At 42.3% G+C, this 22015-nt stretch overlaps 1 protein-coding gene across 1 annotated transcript in view; it reads right to left on the reverse strand.

Annotated features, from left to right (window-relative positions):
- Positions 1–22015, reverse strand: part of ago3a (argonaute RISC catalytic component 3a) — a 479754-nt gene that overhangs the window by 162528 nt on the left and 295211 nt on the right. The window lies entirely within an intron of this gene.

Raw genomic sequence — 22015 nt, forward strand, 5'->3', positions numbered from 1 at the left:
CAGGCGATCCACCAACGGCAGGATTGTGTTGGATTGGACCAGTTTGGTGTCAGTTTGGAGCTGTGCAGACCTGGCACTAAACTGTAGACCTGGTAATTGTGTCTTGAAGTAGCAAATGTTGTGGATTAGACGAGGTCACGCAGGGTTACTTGGAGATGCCCTTTGCTCTGTGTTGGGAAAAGACAAGAAAGAACGCAGAAGTTTCATTTTGGTGATTTGTTATTACTCACAGGTTCAATTGACTTATACGATTCCACAGATGATTGCACTTTTGGTTTCCCCCCTGAATATACTGTACAAAGTATTTTATTCTAGCTGTATTCTGCTTTGTCATAACAATAATTTAGAATGAATAGATTTTGGGAAGTTTTTTTAAACGCAAACCGACAACGTTTTTTGTTTCTTTTCCCCGTAATTTAGCCTACACTGACCACTTTTAATTAAGCTACATGCATTTTCTTTGACTAAAACTAAAACTATCTAGGAGTAGATCATTTACTGCAACAAAAAAAAGGAATAAATTGTTGAAAACTGAAAATGAAACTCAAGGAATGAGTAGATCCAAGCTCCAAGACCATAAACAAACGGCTACAATACAATTTATCATAGTTTGTCTTGGTCAACTAAAACTGTTACGAATTTGACATTTTATTCAACTAAAACTAGCATAAAACTACATTCTAAAAATGCCTTTATATTATTTTGTACCTTTGTATATGTTATATCTTTGTTTGCTTTCCCTATGTATTAGCTCAGGGTGAAATCAGTTTTGAGTAAACGTTTATCTCTTATCTGTAGTCTTGTCCCATGTGCTGTTCTTATCCAGGGCCGGCCCAGCCTATAAGCGAACTAAGCAGCCGCGTAGGGCCCCGAGGCGTTAGTAGGGCCCCCAATCTGGCAACCCGTTTTATGAGAAGTGCAAGCGCAGCGTGCGCCACTAGTGTAGTAGCGCTGCTGGCGCGGCAGCGCACACAGCGGTAACATATAAGGCACAAACCGCATTTATTTGTAATGACAATCTGGCAACCAAGACACCAAACCTGCGCTGATTGGTCAACTTTATTGTGCGCGAAGAGATCGAGAGCAAAACATAAACACAACAGTACGTGGTCCCTGCGTGGTCCTCATGTCCAGAGGAATATATCCCCCCGATGCCGAAAAACGAAAGAAGAAACTTCTTGACGATGTAAAGAAACTGCAAACTCAACAACACTCTCCAGGTATTGAACTTCTCTTACAAAGAGACGGTTAATGCTGCTGTTTGAAACAACACGAGTCTGTCACGTTCGCTCAGGCTGGAGGCGACGAGAGCTCTGCCCCGCGCACAATATGTGTCTGAATGAAAGATAATAAGCTTCACATTTACACCAGCCCCGTAGTGTCAGCTGCAGGTGAGGCCGGTGAGGGGCGTCTATGCCCCGGGTCACTAAGAGGCGGAGATCCGGACCGGACGAGCGCCGTCTCGTCCAGAACCTCTGACGTGAGACTTTGGAGTGAACAGTGTGCGGCCCCTGTCCCGGGCCCCGTGGGCCCCTGTCCCGGGCCCCTGTGCAGCCTCACTTAGAGATGAGCGGTTTGAGTTTGCGTCCCTCTCTCTCACATCACCATGTGTGAGATCAATCGTGACTCGTGATGTCTGTTTGACTTCTTAAAGTGCAATGAGAGGAACGTAAAGGTTTATGCACGTCAGGTCCATCAGCCAATCACATCGCAGCATTGTTTCATGCAGGAGTCCAGTGTGTGATGTTCTGATCAGAACAAACATTTATATTGTAATTAACTTTTAATAGAGCAATAAAACATTTCAATTTATTTAAAAAGCATCATTAGACTATTTGTTATAAATTATAATAAATTGATAGTGAAAAATAACCAGACATATTATGATTACGTCTGTTATAGAATAATACTATATATTTTTATACAAAAGTGGCAAAGTTGCAGAAACGCAGTCTCTTCACTATAGCGAGGTTTGGACCTTCACTTCTAGTTCTGTTCATTCTCTGGGAATAACATGTTTGCACTGTTTTATCAGTGTTAATTGTTAATCAAGCAATGCTTATGCCATTTTTTTAATTTAATATAACTTGTTTTGTCACTTTGGCAAGAAGGAACAGTTGGGAGCTGTAAAAGATAAATTAGTAAGGATAACTATTACTTTTACATTTTCAGTTAAAATGAATCAATTTGACCATAATTATTTTTCATAGCCAATATTGTATTGAGTAATTAAGTACACTAATGTATTAATAACTGGCTTTAGTCATTTTCTCCTGGCACAGTTTCATCACCTCATCATTTTATAGCATTACAACCTCAACATTTTACTCTTACTTTAGCCGGCTGGACCACATTAAAATGCACCAGAAGACCCAAAAAGGTCTGAAAATCTCCCCCAGACCCCCCCTGTTCATTAATTTAAACTAATGTGCTAATGTGGCTGTAGACCCTTAACGCCCACAAATACGCCCAAAAACATATCTGGGACGTGTGTTATTTGTTCAGGGAGTAGAGGTGATGTCAGCGGAATACCAAGTTGCATTGTGGGATTTAAGTTAGCAACATTTGAGCTTGTGAGGTGTTGAGAATAAACTAACTGGCAAACGGATGCCCTGGAGTTTTGTTGCGCTTTGTTGCGCTTTGTTTGCGTTGAAGAAAGTTCCCATATGTGAATTGTTCACTGACAATGGCAATAAAACTGATTCTGATGACGTGGTGAGGGGCCCCCAAAAATGTTTTCGCTTAGGGCCCCCTGAAGGCTTGGGCCGGCCCTGTTCTTATCCCTCTGTCTGTGCAATATGCAGATGCCCTCCCTGCTCTGAACGCAATGGCCTCTTTAGGTTTGAGTCCAGTCCAAAATGCAAGTCTGTGGTCAGCCGCTACTTATTCACCCATGCATCTTTTCAACAGGAGAAGTATGGATATATATGATTTGCATTGGCCCGAAAAGAGTCAAAATGTGCCCAATGTTTTCCAAATGGTAAAGCTAAACATGGAAAAGTCTGTCAAACAAATATTGCTAATGGTAAATGGGAATGATGTATTCTGTAGCATTTGTTAACACCAGTCGATTTGTTGTTTGTTGCCTTTAGTTCAGTTTATTAAACTTTTAATTATAATTAGTATAATTACAACCATATGCGCCTCAAGTAAAGATCTGAATATCTTTAACAATCATTTTTAAACAGCAATATGAACAATTTCTGACTTATTTGTAAATGTTTAGCCACCTAAATGTGTTTCCCAGGTCAAATTCAAGCTTGTCCTGTCCACTAAAACCTGATAACTGCCGATGCTGCCGATGACCTGCCCCTACTCAGTCGGGCAGTCATTGTCTCATACCATCAGATGCAGAGTGTGGGGCGGTGCAGCCTTGTACACATGTGTCCTGTTCCATCAGGATCCACGCTGAGTCACCTCCACACAGCGCAGCAGCCTTCACTCTCCTGACATTTGGTGCAGGGCTCGGGGGCAGCGGGGGCAGCAGTGAGCACACACGCACCCAATAAACCAATGAAGAGGCAGACAAGCTGCTTCGCTTCTCCTGCTCTGCACACAGACTTTGAAAATCTGTAAGGTTTGTAACATTTGGTGTTAGACATGCAAATAAATCTGATACTGTTATGTTATGTCGGTTTGCCTGTTAAGTTAACTCTCAGCTTGTGCACTACAAAACACATTTTTAAAACATGATCGCTAAAGCTACACAAAGGTAAATCACAATGGCTGAGCACTTGTACCTCTTTTGGTTGCCCTGCACATCCATTCAGACCTCTGTCCCCTGCCCCACTTATTTAGAAAATGTCCTACTTTTTCATTGATACCAAATGAATTATAAAAAGTGAGATTTATAAATAAAACCTGACTTTTTGGATGTACTGGCATTCAGGGTTGTACTATGTTGCCACCCAAGCCTAGCACATCGATCTGGAGACGGTCCCCGGGCACTGCACTGAGCTCCCCAGTGGCATTGAAGGATGGGACAAATTTACCTTTGGGGACAATAAAGTGTACCTTAACCTTAACCTATTGCTACACTCTAATCTCTCTGTGCGTCATGATTGATAAAAATGTATCATGAAGTATTTTTTCCACTCCTGGTTTGTCCCTCCATGTCTCACCACATTCGATGGTGTGTACCTCTTTTTCCAAATGTATAGGACATTAATTACATATTATTTTTGCTTCCCTTACTTCCCTTACCAAAAAACCCAAATCACTTAATTTTACTTGTCATGGTTGGTTAGATCAGTGTCTCCGCAGTGTAAATTGAACTGCACCGGGCTGATCTTTGGCTCCAGGTCTGCTGTAGGGGAAGGGCTCCAAATATAGCAGATATAAACAGAAAGTTATTATAATTTCTCCTCAATCGCTTACTTTAAGTGTTGTCAGCGGTGGCAAATTGTATGTTGAGCTGGAAGACTTAGCAAAACAAAGCTAGCCAACATTAGCAACAGCTGCTTCCTGTTTATCGACGCACGGCGCTCTCGTTAAGACTCAAAATGTTGTATTTTCAGCGGATAATGCCTCTCATCAGCCAAACCCGATGTATTAAAGAGATCAAATGCAGCATGGAGGTGCAGAGAAGAGAAATAAATGTAAAACAAGTTATAATTTATTTGGTCAGAACAGTGCATGTTAATAAACATACTTGATGTAAACATGGCAGATTGTAGCCATGAGCATTGTCCTGCATTCACTTTCATTCACATTTGGACACTAAGAGTCTGTGTCCCCTCTGTGGCACCGGGCATTCCAGCGGTCGCCTTACAAACCACGTCTAATACAGGTACAATTTATATTTTGTTTATTAAGAAAACCTTTATTATGTTGCGTAGAAGACAATGCAGAGCCAGAAACTGAGCACGGAAACGCAGGCCACCATTAACCTAAAGCCGGAGTCTAGGGGACCAGACATGTTCTCCATTCTATTTGTGCAAAGTTTTAGATCAAATTCCTGTCAAGTCAAGCTTGTGCATCCAAGCTCTTAGCCACACACCCATTTCACAGCGCGACTGATAAATTATAAATCAAAACAAACAGTTGCAGATGATTCAGCAGTCTCCAAAATTAGCTCAGCGTGCAGTTCTCCAACCGCTCTGAGCGAAAGGAGAAATCTGTGACAACTTTCCGGCATTCGCGTGAAAACTCTTTAGTCAAATACGCCATAGTTATAATAAAATCCAGAAAGGACATGGTTTGAGCCGGCCTTTTCTCCTCTGTTTCACCTTTCCTGTTGTGCGAGCGATAAAACGTTCCCAAGACTGCCGTGGGTCACACCATTCCAACCATAAAACAAGTCATCACTACAGAAGCCGCTCTATAAATGAACTCCAATCGGTCCCTCTGCTCCTTTTGTGCTCAACCAGAAATAGTCCGCTGCGTGCTTTATGAGGACCTATATTTTCGTCTCTCTCACGCTTAAAACTAAATGAGAACGGCGTTTTGTGGCGTTCCGTTTATAGGCCCGGTGACCGCAGCCTCACTCTGATGTGGTGAATCTATGGGTTACAATGGCAGCGAAGTCGGAGCCGTCACCCTGAGTCGGTATAAAAAGTAGTATAAAGTGTATGACTGTAAACTGCTGGGTTGATTAAAGATAGTAAAGTGCTCGAGGGATGTATTTAGAGCAAGTAGAACAGTAATAAGATTTAGAAAGTAATGTAGAGTTCGTAGAGACACGTGGTTTTATTGTCGGGCAAAATTATACAGTAGGCTTGGAGAAAGTAAACCAAACAGAAGACTAAAACTGAGATGTGTTTTTCATGATTTTGGATGGTGATAAGCTTTCTGATTCGCAGCACTGACTGGAGACTTAACACAAATCATCAAAAGAAATGGCATGTGCAGTTTTGCTTTGACGCTGACATTGTTTTGCAGAACTTCACGATCACATTATGTCTGTCCTTCGTGAAGATTACCGTATTTTCCCCACTATAAGGCGCACTTAAAAGCCTTTCATTTTCCTCAAAAAACGATTTATAATCCAGTGCGCCCTATATATGGATTCATTCCGGTTGTGTTTACTAAACTCAAAGCGATTTTGTGCATTGACAGTGCGCCTTATAATCCAGATTTTGGATTCATGTCGGTGAACTGTAGTTTACTGTTATTGACTACGGTAAAATGTGGTATAGTTATTCTTTTTTGTTTATTCATTCTCAGGTTGAACATAGTATGTAATGTGTAATGTGTTATTTCCATGTACAAATAATCATATTCTCATTGTTTTCTTCACTATAAGTTAAAGCAAACACTATGCGTCATAGGGCACTTGTAAACTGACTTTTTTTTTTAACATAAGCCAGAACCGTTTAGAGAAACTAATGCAGTTTGATTTGTGAGTAAATGTTGTATTAAACCGTCTTAGAAAATATATTTTGTGGTACATTTTCTGTCACTTTAATTCAAACTGCATGCTATGTGAATAAAACCATACTATCTTACTGTATATTAGTCATGCTTTATGACTATGCTGAATGTTATGTGACCTCAAAGAAGGTTGTTGATATACAGAAATGTTGGCTTATACAGCTTTTGATTTAAATATAAGGTGTTGTTGTTGTTGTTGTTGTTTTATGGCGGTTGGCATCCAATTGTTGCATTACCGCCAGACTTTATTCCTCCTCAGACTCTGTCGTAGTCCGTAAAAGTACTCCTTCCATTGCTTTGGTGTTACAAAGCCCATGAGGTCATGATATGTCTTTGTGACTAGAATAGGTGTTTGAAAGTCAGCATAATGTATTGTAAACGCATGCTGCTTTGAAAGACATGTCTCTTATGAAGTGTCAATCAAAAGCCCAAATGCAAGAGCTCCAAATTCTGACCATTTTTTAAAAGCTTTATTCAACTACAGTCAGTACACTCACTTTGAAGATGAAAGTGGCACTCTTCTCCTCTGTTCTGTGGGTGCAGATGTGACCTGGGCAAAGCACTCTCATGCTCTCTCTCTCTCTCTCTCTCTCTCTAGCCTACATATGAGAACGTATAAGTGTTCTGTTTCAGCCTGAAGCCAGAGGTTCACCTGCTCCACAGAGAGAAGAACACATCGCAGTCCTTGACCTGACAGGTCACACTCTCACAGCTCTGAGACTCTTTGATTGGAACGGTCTGTGTGTGAAGAAAACAGATGATGTTTCATTCTGCCACATTTGAAACAGCTTAAAGTAGATCAGTCCTGGGCCTGTTTAACTCTCTCACATGTGGTCATTTTAGGGTGTACTTACTAACAATATATTCATTGGACATTTGATGACAACATAGCAGTCAGACTGTTCTAAACTTGCTCTACGTGGTACGTTTGTAAAAAGGTGCTGCCCTCCATTGGTGACGTTCTGTAAATGCAGCCATGCTGTTGGATGACTGACATTATTGACAGTGAAAATAAACAGTAAGGAAAAAATGAAATGATTTAATTGCTGTAGAAAATGTTCTTACCTGTTCATGATAATCCTGAATGTCCCAAATCCTAAATGTATATAGAATAAACTAAACGACAAATAATACAAACTGTGCAAATGTTTTAAAAGCTTTCTAATACATTTTAATCTATGATTTTATTCTACAGGGATGGATATCACATTGCATGTAATTTTAGCTTTCTTGAATTCATTTTTAACCAAGTGAAGCAATAATGGCCAAGGGTAATGCAAGGCAGAAAATGTATTAGACCTGAAGGCGAGTAGAGTTCATTAATGGGAGATTTGAGAAAGGACGGATCTAAACCAGACCATGCTGCACTCTCATTTGCCTGTATAAATGCTCTGTTCAGCGGTTCATGTCATGTGTAAAATCAGCATCATTTCTGTGGGATATGCAGTGTTCACTCACATTCGTCTTACTTGCTTTGGGGGACGACTATGTGAATATGACATTTGATAATGATCATTAATAACTTGTAAAATAGTAGAAAGCATAGGCTGTGTAAAGTAAATTTGGATGTATACACCTCCTTCCTTCCCTTTAAATTGTTATCACATACTTTAAACAAATTTGCTGATTCACAGATGTACTTTTTGTTTGACGTACTCTTCAGCTTTTAAGTATATTTCTAAAATGAATTCTGTATTTTTCTTGAATAAAAAGAATAAAAAAGATTTCATTATAGTGGTTAGAAATTCCTTGTTGATGTACACAGACGTAGTGTTTATGAACATGTTCCAAGCCTGGCTACACAACATTTAAGTTGAAACGTGGTTAAAAATATGGAATGTTTTTTCAGGTTCACATTATATAGTACAGATGTCATGTGACAACGTTATGTTTCTTATGTTGTATGAGTCTTGGCTCACCCTGAGGACCTGCAGCCTGCACAAAGGTCAAAACATCTCCTTGTTTGTGTCGGTCAGCAGCCTTGGCACAAGATAGTTTCACACGATCATTACCCTCATGTAAACATAATAGACATATCTTTAGACGACATATGAAGCCTGCGTAAATTCACCTGGAAGACCTAACTTAAATCTGCGTCGGCCTCCATGGAAGGACCCCTCTCCCCAGCGCCATCATCGCACTCAAGTGGGCGTCCGCCTGTCCGTCTGTGAGAGTCAGATCCCTCACTTCACCATGGACTCTCCCAGGTTTCTGCGCTTATCCCAAAGAGGTTATGCAGTTTTTCCCGGCCAAGAAGGAGGGTGAAAGGACAGGGGGCGTCTGCACCATGGCCCTCGCACCTGCTCCTCATCCCCAATCAACGCTCTCAGTGACTCCTCCCCGCTCCCAATCAGCGCTCAGGCAGTCGCATTTAAGCCCCCAGGCAGATGGCTCGGCAGCTTCAAACTGTACTGCGACCCACCACCTCACCTCTCTGCATCCTAATCATCCTCTCTACCTTCTCTCGACATCTACCACCACCAGTCTCCAGGCTCCGGGGGGAAGGTATCTAATTCAATTAGATCATGGAGTGCCCATGATCGCTACGCCTTCCACCGGGGTCTGAGCGCCAAATAAACTTTCATGCATGCCCGGGGTTCAGTCACCTGCACGGAGCTGAACAGCTGTCAGCGCCCTCCGCCGCAGCGCTCACACATCAGAGTGACAATTTCAATTCATCTACAAATAGTAACTTAACAGATATGACAACTACATGGTCTGATTGTTTGGTTCCCAGTTTTATTGCAGCCGTCCATCGCGCTCTTCTTTTGGGTTTCTCTGTAGTATCCGATAGAACTTGAATGAAGGATATTAAGCATAACATTTACACCAGCCCGGTAGTGTTAGCAGCAGGTGAGGGCGGTGAGGGGGCGTCTATGCCCCGGGTCACTAATAGGATCCGGACCTAAGCGCCGTCTCGTCCGGACCAGAACCTCTGACATGACACTTTGGAGCAGTCCCGCAGAACGAGCAGTGCAGCCTCAGTGTGTTACAGATCTTTTTATCCATTTAACTCAAATTCTTTATGGAAGTTTATTTCAACGCATGTATTTGAAGCATTAGGAGGTTTACACTTTATTCTAAGATGTAATTATCGAAAGGCTGCCAATTAAACGTTCTAACTTTCACAATTATTTACTGTTTTCTTGTCATTAGATCATTAACACAACTATCCCCCTCATACTATGATATATGGAATAACAAGGAGATATGTTTGAAACCTAAAACAATCGTATTATTCACACCAACTATTCAACAGAAGCAGAATTTCCTGTTCCTACAGTGAGTTTCTCAAAACATACAAGTTTCCAGTAACGCCAAAAGAGTTTATAATTGTCCTTGATGCTGTTCCTTCTGGTGTGAACATAATGTCTCCTTTGTACAAACTCTGATCCTCTGATCCGTTTTTAAGTTTTAAGAACAATATCAAATGTATCAGAAAATGTATTACTAGAGAGTCCACGAGTAAAGCAGCCTCTGTTTTTGTCTGGAATCATTATTTTAATGACATTGATTGGAACCGTGTTTGGCTTTTGCAGAGGAAATTCTTTATTGTAAGATTCAGGAGTTATGCCTAAATGTGTGTGTGTGTGTGTGTGTGTGTGTGTGTGTGTTAAACCTGATATTAATGCTGTCAAAAGACCATATATTTATTGCTAAAAATTCTCAAACCAGAAAGCGAAATGTATAGTATTTGAATCCCTTTTGTCCTTTGTAAATCCCCTAAATTATGAATACCAAAACTCTTTGTATTGAATTTGAACTGTAAACTGAAGAATATTTATTTTTGTATTTATTTAAAAGTATATTTTGAAACTGCAACTGTTTTAAGCCTCTTGCAATGTTATTGTTAATATCATTGTACATTTGAATAAATAATAAAAAGAAAAAAGACTGCGTGAAAGTCTGAGGACAGTCAGCGCGGACTTTAGAATAATACGTCTTGCTGGTGCCAGAGTCAGGACTAAACATGGACCGGCCTCCTGCTGGTGCCAGAGTCAGGACTAAACATGGACCGGCCTCCTGCTGGTGCCAGAGTCAGGACTAAACATGGACCGTCCTCCTGCTGGTGTCCAGAGTCAGGACTAAACATGGAACGTCCTCCTGCTGGTGTCCAGAGTCAGGACTAAACATGGACCGGCCTCCTGCTGGTGTCCAGAGTCAAGACTAAACATGGATCGGCCTCCTGCTGGTGTCCAGAGTCATGACTAAACATGGACCGGCCTCCTGCTGGTGCCAGAGTCAGGACTAAACATAGACTGGCCTCCTGCTGGTGCCAGAGTCATGACTAAACATGGACCGGCCTCCTGCTGGTGCTAGAGTCAGGACTAACATAGACCGGCCTCCTGCTGGTGCCAGAGTCAGGACTAAACATGGACCGGCCTCCTGCTGGTGTCCAGAGTCAGGACTAAACATGGACCGGCCTCCTGCTGGTGTCCAGAGTCAGGACTAAACATAGACTGGCCTCCTGCTGGTGCCAGAGTCATGACTAAACATGGACCGGCCTCCTGCTGGTGCTAGAGTCAGGACTAACATAGACCGGCCTCCTGCTGGTGCCAGAGTCAGGACTAAACATGGACCGGCCTCCTGCTGGTGTCCAGAGTCAGGACTAAACATGGACCGGACTCCTGCTGGTGTCCAGAGTCAGGACTAAACATAGACTGGCCTCCTGCTGGTGCCAGAGTCATGACTAAACATGGACCGGCCTCCTGCTGGTGCTAGAGTCAGGACTAACATAGGCCGGCCTCCTGCTGGTGCCAGAGTCAGGACTAAACATGGACCGGCCTCCTGCTGGTGTCCAGAGTCAGGACTAAACATGGACCGGCCTCCTGCTGGTGTCCAGAGTCAAGACTAAACATGGATCGGCCTCCTGCTGGTGTCCAGAGTCATGACTAAACATGGACCGGCCTCCTGCTGGTGCCAGAGTCAGGACTAAACATAGACTGGCCTCCTGCTGGTGTCCAGAGTCATGACTAAACATGGACCGGCCTCCTGCTGGTGCTATAGTCAGGACTAACATAGACCGGCCTCCTGCTGGTGCTAGAGTCAGGACTAAACATGGACCGGCCTCCTGCTGGTGCCAGAGTCAGGACTAAACATGGACCGGCCTCCTGCTGGTGTCCAGAGTCATGACTAAACATGGACCGGCCTCCTGCTGGTGCCCAGAGTCAAGACTAAACATGGATCGGCCTCCTGCTGGTGTCCAGAGTCATGACTAAACATGGACCGGCCTCCTGCTGGTGCCAGAGTCAGGACTAAACATAGACTGGCCTCCTGCTGGTGTCCAGAGTCATGACTAAACATGGACCGGCCTCCTGTTGGTGCTATAGTCAGGACTAACATAGACCGGCCTCCTGCTGGTGCTAGAGTCAGGACTAAACATGGACCGGCCTCCTGCTGGTGCCAGAGTCAGGACTAAACATGGACCGGCCTCCTGCTGGTGTCCAGAGTCATGACTAAACATGGACCGGCCTCCTGCTGGTGCCCAGAGTCAGGACTAAACATGGGGAATGTGTTTCAGTTTAATTGATACCAATAATTGAGAGTGTACACACTAGAGTGATTTATAGCTTTAGCAAGAGCATGTAACCACATGTAGTCAGGTTGAGCTGACTACATGTCATCTCTTTTACCTCAGGGAAATCAAAGAACTGGGGTAGATGAATTATAATCAGGAGTGGTCATATTTTGGTCGCCAATTTTGACTTTAGCATTGTGCAAATTGAACCATAATAGTAGAACCACAATTATAATTGACACACAACAAGTGTTGCCTCGGAGACCACAAAACCCTGGATGTCTGAACGGGTGCCAAGGCATGATGCTTGCTTCTGCTTCTGCCGTGGGTGGCAAGCTCTTCTATGACCTATATTCTGCTCTTCTATGGCCTGGGTGAACAGTTACCAGCACACGTCACCCTTTTATTGCTAACAGTGTAGGCTAACAGTGTTTTAATCGGTGGGAGGGTTGGTGTGTGTGGGTGTCCCTCCTTGTGTTTCCTGGTCCTACAAGTGGAACAGTTGGAGCTGGAACTATCTTGCAGTGTGATGCACCCATGTTGCCCGGTCCTGGACCTTGACGGCGGTGTGGATTGCGAGAAGCATCTGGAAGGATCCCCGCCAGCGCTGTTGCCACCAGTTCTTGCGACGGAATTTCTTTGCCAACACAACATTTAACCAGTTTTGATTTTATTGTACCAATATCAGATGTGTTTTCTCTGGGATTTCCCATCTTGGAATTATTTCAGTACTGAACTGCACATCCCTCCTTTTGACATATGGTGTAACCCATGTGTCCATGTTGCATAGCAATGGAAGAAGAGGGTTTTGGTGGGCAGGGCTTACTATTGTCGAAGTTTAGTCTATACAGGAGGCGAGGATCGTTCTCAAAGTCTTTATTTGATGAAAACAGGGAAAAACAGCGGCATGTTGTTCGTCTTGCAGCTGAGATTCGACTCTTCACAAGATTTAGCTGTGTTTTATATCTCTGTTGCTTGGGTCTGATAAAAATGGCCAGACCTTCGCTATGACGTCCACTTTAAGATTGTTTAGACTACTCCATAGATAATCAGAAAATACACAGAATAGTTCATTGTGACCCATTAGCAGCAAGATCATCGTGGCGCATGATAAATAGGACACAGACATGACAATAATTTGATCAATATCCACAATTCCCCCTTTTGATCACATTCACATTTGATCACACTAAAGAGGCGCCAGACGCAACCTCACAAAATAACAGAACGTAACCCCCCAAAAAACATATCAAATATTTAAAAATCAAATTAAACCATTACATACGTTCTATAAGTGATCCAAGACAGCACATTATCCAATCATAATCAATACACAGGCAATAACAATAATATTGGTGAAAAACAGAAACAGTGCCAGCCCAAGGCCCAAAGATGTGGTAAAACCAGGGAGACCACAAGGGGCAAGGGTGGTGGTAGATTATTCTGGCTTGACATGTGTTGGCTCATATTCATCATTTGAGGTCTTTGAAATTGGCCAGGTTGGTTTGGGGCCATTTGGTGTTGACCTCTTTGTGTCTGCCCTATGGGGCAGTCTCGAACGCAATGTCCAGTTTCAAAGCAGTTTAAGCACTGATCAGGAGTCACGCTGAGCCTGTTTTGTCCTCTTCCAGCTCCTGCCTACGTCCTCTTCCAAGAGGGAATGTGTTACGTTCACATCCTTGATTGTAGATGATTTCTAAAGCAGGTGTATTGTTCTTTGGTCCTGTGGCGGATGGGACGGCCTGTGGTTGTGTCATACTGGGTTGTACTTGTCCCAGGACCATTTTAACCGCCATAGCAATCTGTTGGGTACTGTCTGACACTGGATTATCTTCTGTTGCCACAGCCATTACCTTGGCAGACTTATTTTGCTTCTTTTTATCATTCACCTCTTCTTGGAGCTTTTTGAGTTGTAATTTGATCTTTGCCATTTTCATTTTTTCCATATCCTCATTCCGTCCCTTTTTTTCCTTCAGGTACTTAGCAACGTGATGTTGGCAGTTGGCATCAAACTCTTTTTCTGTCTTGGAGTAAAGACCCACAACATCAGCCAACTGATCCTGGACACATTTAGGTAGTCCTTTTACCAGAGTAGAAAAGAACATGAGAATGTTGCCAGTACCAGGTTGTATGGGTTCTCCAGTTGCATCATGGAACTGTGCTTTAGCTCTTTGCTTATATGCAAAATAGTCTTCATCATTTTCATTTCCAGAGCCAACAGTGTGTCAGGAAGGCAGGTGGGATACATTCCTTTAAGTACCTGAGTTAACTGAGGCTTTATGGTGGCAAATGATGTGGATGCTCTAACTGGAGCATGAATCTGTTTGGATACTTCAGAACGGATCCTGGCGCAGATGAGAATCCTCCGTATTCTCATCTGTTGCTCTTATAAGAATTGCAGATACATCTCCCCAGCAAACTGTTTCTCCCGCAGTATTCGTGGTCAATGCTCTGAGGAAGGCCGGCGCACCTTGTGTCGGTTCGGGCAGTTTTAACATCAGCCCTTCTAGATCTTTCAATGCGAATGGTTGTTACACTCCTTGGTTACTTGCAGTCATTCGGAGAGGTGCAATGAGAGGAGGAGCCTATTCATTGCTAGAAACCTCATCCTCTTCTTCCTTGGTACCTTTGTGGACGGGGAGCGGAGGAAGTTCTCCACTCAGGAAAGCGTCGTCGTATCCATGCTCATCCACCATTCCTGTGAATGCTCCCGCCACATATTGATTTGGTGTTGACACAAATGGGTCTAAACCCATTTTCTTCTGTTGTTCCACTCCTCTTTGAATGTGCAGTTTCTGCTGTTCTTGCTTCTTACTTTTAGCTTCTATTAGCCCAGTTCCTAGGAATGTTTCCCCCTTACGTCCAAGTTTTTTTCTTCTTGTTTCCTGCGTAGATTAGCCGCCACTTCTTTGTTATAAAACATGAAACTCTTAATCTTTGTCCTTAGCACATGAAACTTGGCACAGTGATAGAGCTACCTCTTGTGCCTCGGTCTTAGCATTAGCATTAGCGTTAGCATTAGTGTTAGCATTAGCATTCGCGCATTGGCACTAGCATTCACGCATTAGCGTTAGCATTAACATTAGGTGACGGATATACAGGGAGGAGGGGCCTCCTTCGGAGTCCAGATACATTGTTTACATTTTTTCGCAATGAGGCAAAACCATAAGATAAGATAAGATAATCCTGGATCTATTATCATTTCCGGATAGGGTATGGCTAGCCGCAGCACGCCGCAACCACCTCCAGTGGCCACTCCATTTGTACTGCAGCCAAAGAAATCGAGCGGCCCAGAATGCTTTTTTTTCCTAAAGCGCAATGTAACGAAAAACTGCTCGTGTTCGGCTGACAGGGCACTTAGAGTTTTAATAAATGTTGGATATAGCGGCAATTCTGAACTATTTTTGAGTCATTGACTTTTTTCTAATTTTAAGATTCTTCAGTTGTCTTTAAAACGCATTTTAAGCTGTTAGCTTCGGCTAAGCTCTAGTGCGTCGCTCTAGCCCAGTTCGTGTGCTGATTGGTCAGAGCGATGATCGTCTAGACCAGTGGTCCCCAAACTTTTTGACTCGAGGGCCACATTGGGTTCTAAAATTTGACCGTGGGGCCGGGCCTGGAAAATATGGTGTGTGAACTAATGAATTACTATAAATTACATGCAAGATTTGACCTGTAACTTGTAACAAAGCAACAAATGCAAGGCTCAATGTACACATTGTTTTCCAAATGCATTAAATAATGATTATTTTAATTACATTTCAGTTGAATAAACTGTGATTAAAATGTGAATATATGAGTATATTTCTGTGATGTATTTTATCTACATAATAGTGATATTTTATCTGCATCATTAGTCTAAGAGAAGAACGGGTGTGTGACAAACTGCATTTGTGAAGGGGTCGTAAAGATGGGCCAAAGGATGTTTACCCTAGGGGGGGTGACAGCCCAGAGGAGTTTGGGTAATGTTTACCCAAGGCTTGATCTCTAGGAAAAATACCAAGTGCCTTGATGTGAGGCTGACCAATGAGAAATGTGACCCGCCTATTCCAGAATATCTACTAAAACCAACCAGCATGGGAAAAAACGAGGTGAGACGCAGGAGGATCACACAGGCTGCTTACAACAGCTTGCGTGATGAGTCCCCGCGTTTTCTCCCATGCATGCCATACAAATGTCTTTTTTTTTTTTTTGTGTCATTTCATATTCTAAGTTGAATTGTGTTCTCAATGTGTTACGGAATAGCATCGGTGTATGTCTCCTCCCAAGGACATTTTCTAATTTAATGACATAAACACAGCAGGAAAATTGACCTCCAATTTCAGTGGGAACAGTGTTGTTGATCTCCTTGTTTTGCATCAAAGTCTGGTGTAAGTTTTGTTGTGGCAATTCTCAGGATCAATCCTTTGGTGTTGGTCAGTGAAGCTGGATCTGTGATGGGCTTTGTTCATGTTCATGACACTGAATGTCTCACATAACCAGGTCGAGCAGAACAAGACCAGCATCTTCTGTACGTCCTCCGGAGGTTTTGTTTTCAGTGTGCCACTTCAAGACCATTTCTGGATGATATTATTCATAAACTAACTGGGCCGCACCTGTCATAAACCGCACCTGTCATAAACCGCAGGTGCCCACGTTGTAACATGAGATATTTACACAGAAATAATAATTTTTATGCGTCTTTTAAACCGGGGGTCTCGTGGCGCACGCGGCGCACCCCGCGGTCCGCTTTAGTCCTGCTTTAGACCCGCTTTAGAACAAATCACAGCTGTCTCTAGTGTCCCCTCTGTCCTTGATGACTCTGTGTGAGCTGATTTACCTGTGTCTTCACATCTGGATCATCTGCTCCTGAGCTCGTACTCATCGAGTAAGTGTTACGTTGTGACATGAGATATTAACACAGAAATATGGTCCAGATAAAGATGCACATGTGTCTTTGACTCGTGAGTCAGGTCTGGCCAAGAAAGTCTCATTTACACAATAGTGACATGTCTTCTGAATGCGCCCGCGGTCCGCTCTGCGCTGCGGGACTAATAAGACTAATTTCTCAGTGAATATGATTCTGATTGTAATAAAACACACAGCGTTTTGAAACTAAAAATGTAGAGAACACGACGTGTCCCCTGGACAGTGCTTCTACTGTCCATAAGATCTACAGTGTGTCAAACACTTGTGCTTCCTGCTTGATTGGCCCCAGTGGCCGTTTGTGGTGAATTTTATTTTCTGCGCGCCATAGATCTTATGTGCGAGCAGTGCGCAATTGCGCAGGCGCAGCTTAGAGGGAACAGTGCCATCTCTTGGGGAAATGTGGGCATTACAGGCGAAAGGTCAAATAAACGGCCAGCCACAGTATCATGAGTTTGACTCTGACATCTGCTAAAAAAAAAAAAAAATTTAATTTAAAAAACGTTTTTCAATATAACTTGGACAAGCTTGGCGGGCCGGGACCACTGGTCTAGACCATAGGTGTCAAACTCTGGCCTGCGGGCCAAATTTGGCCCCCAGTGTAATTATATTTGGCTCGCCAGGCAATTTCAAATTAATATTAGAGCTGGCCCGCCAGTATTATACGGCGCCAGCGCTGTAACACTGCATTCACCGCTTATACTACAAATCCCATAATGCTCTGCTGTTGTTTTGGCGCGTCAATTGGGACAGAGGCAGATAGGCCCCCTCCTCTGTGTCAGTAGCGTCTATGCTAGCGGTCTTCTTGCACACTCCTTCGGCTGAAAGCCCCGCACCCCGCATCCCCGTGCCTCTCCCCCAGACCACACTGCGACCTCAAACCATAGCTGTCACTGTTACCCTACCAAAAAAAAGTGGGGTGCGACCTCCGGGAGGTACGGCGTGCTGTTTGCCGGGCGGCTACGCGGCGTAAAGCCTCACTGTGAACGCGCTAGCTGCGCCGTGTTGCAGCCATCCCGTTTCAGGTGTGAAAACATCATTGATTGTATTGATACATTTGCATTAACTTAAACCTTGCCTCTGTCGTTCCAACAACGAACGTGCCTTAGATTGGTCCTGAGCCAGAACCTCAGGTGGTGTTGTTGATAATTTGTGTACGTAAACCAGTGGTCCCCAAACTACGGCCGCATCCAGCCCGTTGGGCCGCATCCAGCCCGTTGGGCCTTTCAATCCGGCCCGCCAAGCTTGTCCAAGTTATATTTAAAAAGTAAAAAAAAAAAAAAAAAAAATTATGTATATATATATATATATATATATATATATATATATATATTTTTTTTTTATTTTTTTTTTGCCGTAGGCTTTATTAGACAGTAGATGGAATGAGAAAGAAAAGAAAGGTAGGGGAATGATGACAGAGAAAGAAGGACATGCAGCAAATGTTGGAGTCGGGATTCAAACTCAGGATACTGTGGCTGGCAGTTCATTTTACCTTTCACCTGTAAAGCCCACATTTCCCCAATAGATGGCACTGTTCCCTCTAAGTGCGCACTTACAAGTTACAGGTCAAATCTTGCGTGTAATTTATAGTAATTCATTAGTTCACACAAACACACCATATTTTCCTGGCCCGGCCCCTCGGCCAAATTTTTTAACCCAATGTGGCCCTCGAGTCAAAAAGTTTGGGGACCACTGATGTAAACAGTGCACAAAATAGAGTAAAATAGTGAACGCGCCAGTTCACTTTGCCACATACAGAGAACTACACAGACATGGGAATGTTTGTCAGTACATTTAAAAGGTTTTTTAGATCTTGAGAAATTTATTTTGTTAAGTCAAATACAAAATTTCTCTGTTCCAAATACCTATTTAACAATATTTAACAATAGACTAAATGTTTATCTCTGTAGATCAACTGTGATCTGAAGTTGTAATGCAAATAAACTGAAGCACAGTATTGGTGAAATTACACTTGTGTAATAATAATAACAACCCAATAATAATAATATTGTGTAATAATAACCCAAATGAGTTTGACACCCGTGCTATAGACACGGTAAAAGTGTGTAAAAAAACAACAAAAAAACATAGTAAATTCTGGAATAGAGGCTAACGTTTTAGAACATAAAGTTATTTCACTGGATCGACAGGGATTAACCTCAGAATATCACAAAATATGAAAAATATGGTGGATTTGTCAAAGTAAAAGGACTCAGACATGTGAGTGACATCAGAGCAACTTTAAACACATTTAACCGTGTATTTTACTGCATTTTGGAGATTTAATAGGAGATTATGAAAATTCCAGATTTTTACTATTTACAAATACTGATGAGCCCATGGTAGTTTTTTCACTTTATCTACAGATATTTTACAGACTTTATCATGAATTATAATTGTGTGAAGTTCAAATACAATTTTGGGCTAGAAACTTACATTTTTCTATCATTAGTGAATGAAAACAATAACATTTACAGTATTCACTATCACTACATATTTTATTTTATGTACATATCATGTCTATTTTTAACTCTACTTACCTATTTTTAATACCCGGTGGTTATTTATTGTCCATTGTTTTTATATTTATTGTTCAGTGTTGGATGTTTGCGTTGCACCGAACCGCAAGTTCCCATGTCCGTGAGTTATGTTCATTGACAAATGGCAATAAACTTTATTCTGATTCTGATTCTGAATTCAAAACAGTTGAACAGTAATAAAAACAGGTCCATTGCCTCTTCAGAGTGACATTCTATACTACATTTTTACATTTTATTTTTGTGGCTTTTTGGACAGAACTCTATATGTGTAACTCAGAGTCTGGGCTGTAGGTGGGGATAGGGGGGATAGGAGGGGATAGGGGGTTGGTGAAACCTGTAATTTTCTGAGCAGTAGAGCTTCAGTTGCAGGACAATACAGGATTACTCAAACATGCAGGAATCAATCAAACTACAATTTCGAGTAAAATAATGAAGAAGAAACCCTGTTGTCATAAGGTTAGAAGCTCATTAAAATTGATTTTGCATAATGTGTCGCATTTAAAAAGACTTAAAATCATTCAAATTTAGCTTTGATGTCAGTTAATTGTTAAAAATCAATTAGTTAACTTATGTTTGCCTCGACTCACCTACACACCAGCTATTGAACATAGTATTTTAAATCGTCTATGGTTTTGGTACTGAAGACTGTTTAGTGCAGCTGGGTCCATTCTCACACGAGACGCCTCTTTTGGACAGTCTGATCCTTGCAAACCTGCGACACAGAGCAGAGCGGCCAGTCATGTGTGCTGTCGTGGGTTGAGTGCGTGGACGTACCTGCTCCTCCCTGCTCCTCCCTGCTCCTTCCTGCTCCTCCTTGCTCCTGCTGAAGGACAGAACAACAGCGCTGATGTTCACGCACAGCTGCAGCACCAGCAGACTGACGTCCATCCAGCTCAGCGCTCTCTGAGGACCAGCACAGACCAGTTATTTACCCATATTTAGTCACCGATTTCATCCAGAGAGGAGTTGCACTTTGTCACTCCCACAGGAGAGTCAGGCCAGGTTCTGCAGGTGAAGAGGACAAACATCTTACATTTAGAGATACCAATATCAAATTCAAAAATGTGATTATCAGGCTTAACGTTTTAAATTTTCAGTAAGACCTACTTTTCTCAAAGATTTCCAAAATCTTAAATATGTCAGAAAAATTAAGCAAAAAATAAATCAAATGAAACCCTATTCTGATTATGTGCAATTCCAGCCATTTATTCAAAGAAAAGGCCTTATTTATAAATGACATGTTGAAAAAAATATATATTGTTACATATATGAAGATAAACTATATATTACGTTTTAAAATGAAATCTCTTTAATTGATTAGGTATTGTTTACGATCAGAAGTGTATTGTCTATTGACCCGAACACAGAAGGTTTTTTTTACTTGGAGCAGGCGAGAGGGAGCCTCAGATCACACAGCATCACGGTGAACGGACAGATCCTGTCTTTCTTTAAAGTGTGACACTGAACAAAAATAAACACAACTTTGTGAATGCTCCTGTCTTCCTCACACACCACGGACTGACACACACATCACCAGAGCGAAAAACAATGAGCTCACTGTACAGTTTAACCTTGGTGAAAATGACTTTTATCACATCAAGATCGTATATTACTTACGATGTCTATATTGTACAACATCTGAGAAATACAACATTCTGTGAGGACTAGAAAGAATGACAAATGTGATTATAGTTTGTGTTTGATAAAGTGTCAGCACATCTGTCACATAAATCACATTTTGAGTTTGTACTGGATGTGTCTGCAAAATATAATTGTCATTGGGATTAGACATACACCGATGCTATTCCGTAACACATCGAGAACACAATTCAACCTAGAATATGAAACGACACAGAAATATCAGACATTTATATGGCAAGCTTGGGAGAAAACGCGGGGACTGATCACGCAAGCTGTTGTAAGCAGCCTGCGTGATCCTCCTGCGTCTCACCCTGTTTTTTCCCATGCTGGTTGGTTTTATTAGATATTCTGGAATAGGCGGGTCACATTTCTCATTGGTCAGCCTCACATCAAGGCACTTGGTATTTTTCCTAGAGATCAAGCCTTGGGTAAACATTACCCAAACTCCTCTGGGCTGTCACCCCCCCTAGGGTAAACATCCTTTGGCCCATCTTTACGACCCCTTCACAAATGCAGTTTGTCACACACCCGTTCTTCTCTTAGACTAATGATGCAGATAATATATCACTATTATGCAGATAAAATACATCACAGAAATATAATCATATATTCACATTTTATCACAATAATAATGCACAAAACTAGCAGGGGACGTTGAGACTGACCTGTGCGATTTCAGCCACCGTCCTGCAGGGGTCACTGTCCACGCTCCTGCAGGGGTCACTGTCCACGCTCCTGCAGGGGTCACAGTCCACGCTCCTGCAGGGGTCACTGTCCACGCTCCTGCAGGGGTCACTGTCCACGTTCCTGCAGGGGTCACAGTTACAGATCAGTCCCCGCGTTTTCTCCCAAGCTTGCCATACAAATGTCTGATATTTCTGTGTCGTTTCATATTCTAGGTTGAATTGTGTTCTCGATGTGTTACGGATTCTAATCAACCTTTAATAGCGCAATAAAACATTTCGATTTATTTAAAAAGCACCATTAGACAATTGGTTATAAATTTAAATAAATTGATGATTTGTGAAAAATAACTTGGCCA

Source organism: Eucyclogobius newberryi, unplaced genomic scaffold (assembly GCF_026437365.1).
Source record: "Eucyclogobius newberryi isolate DKJ021-1_F unplaced genomic scaffold, fEucNew1.0.hap1 SCAF_3, whole genome shotgun sequence".
In the NCBI taxonomy this organism is placed as follows: Eukaryota; Metazoa; Chordata; class Actinopteri; order Gobiiformes; family Gobiidae; genus Eucyclogobius; species Eucyclogobius newberryi.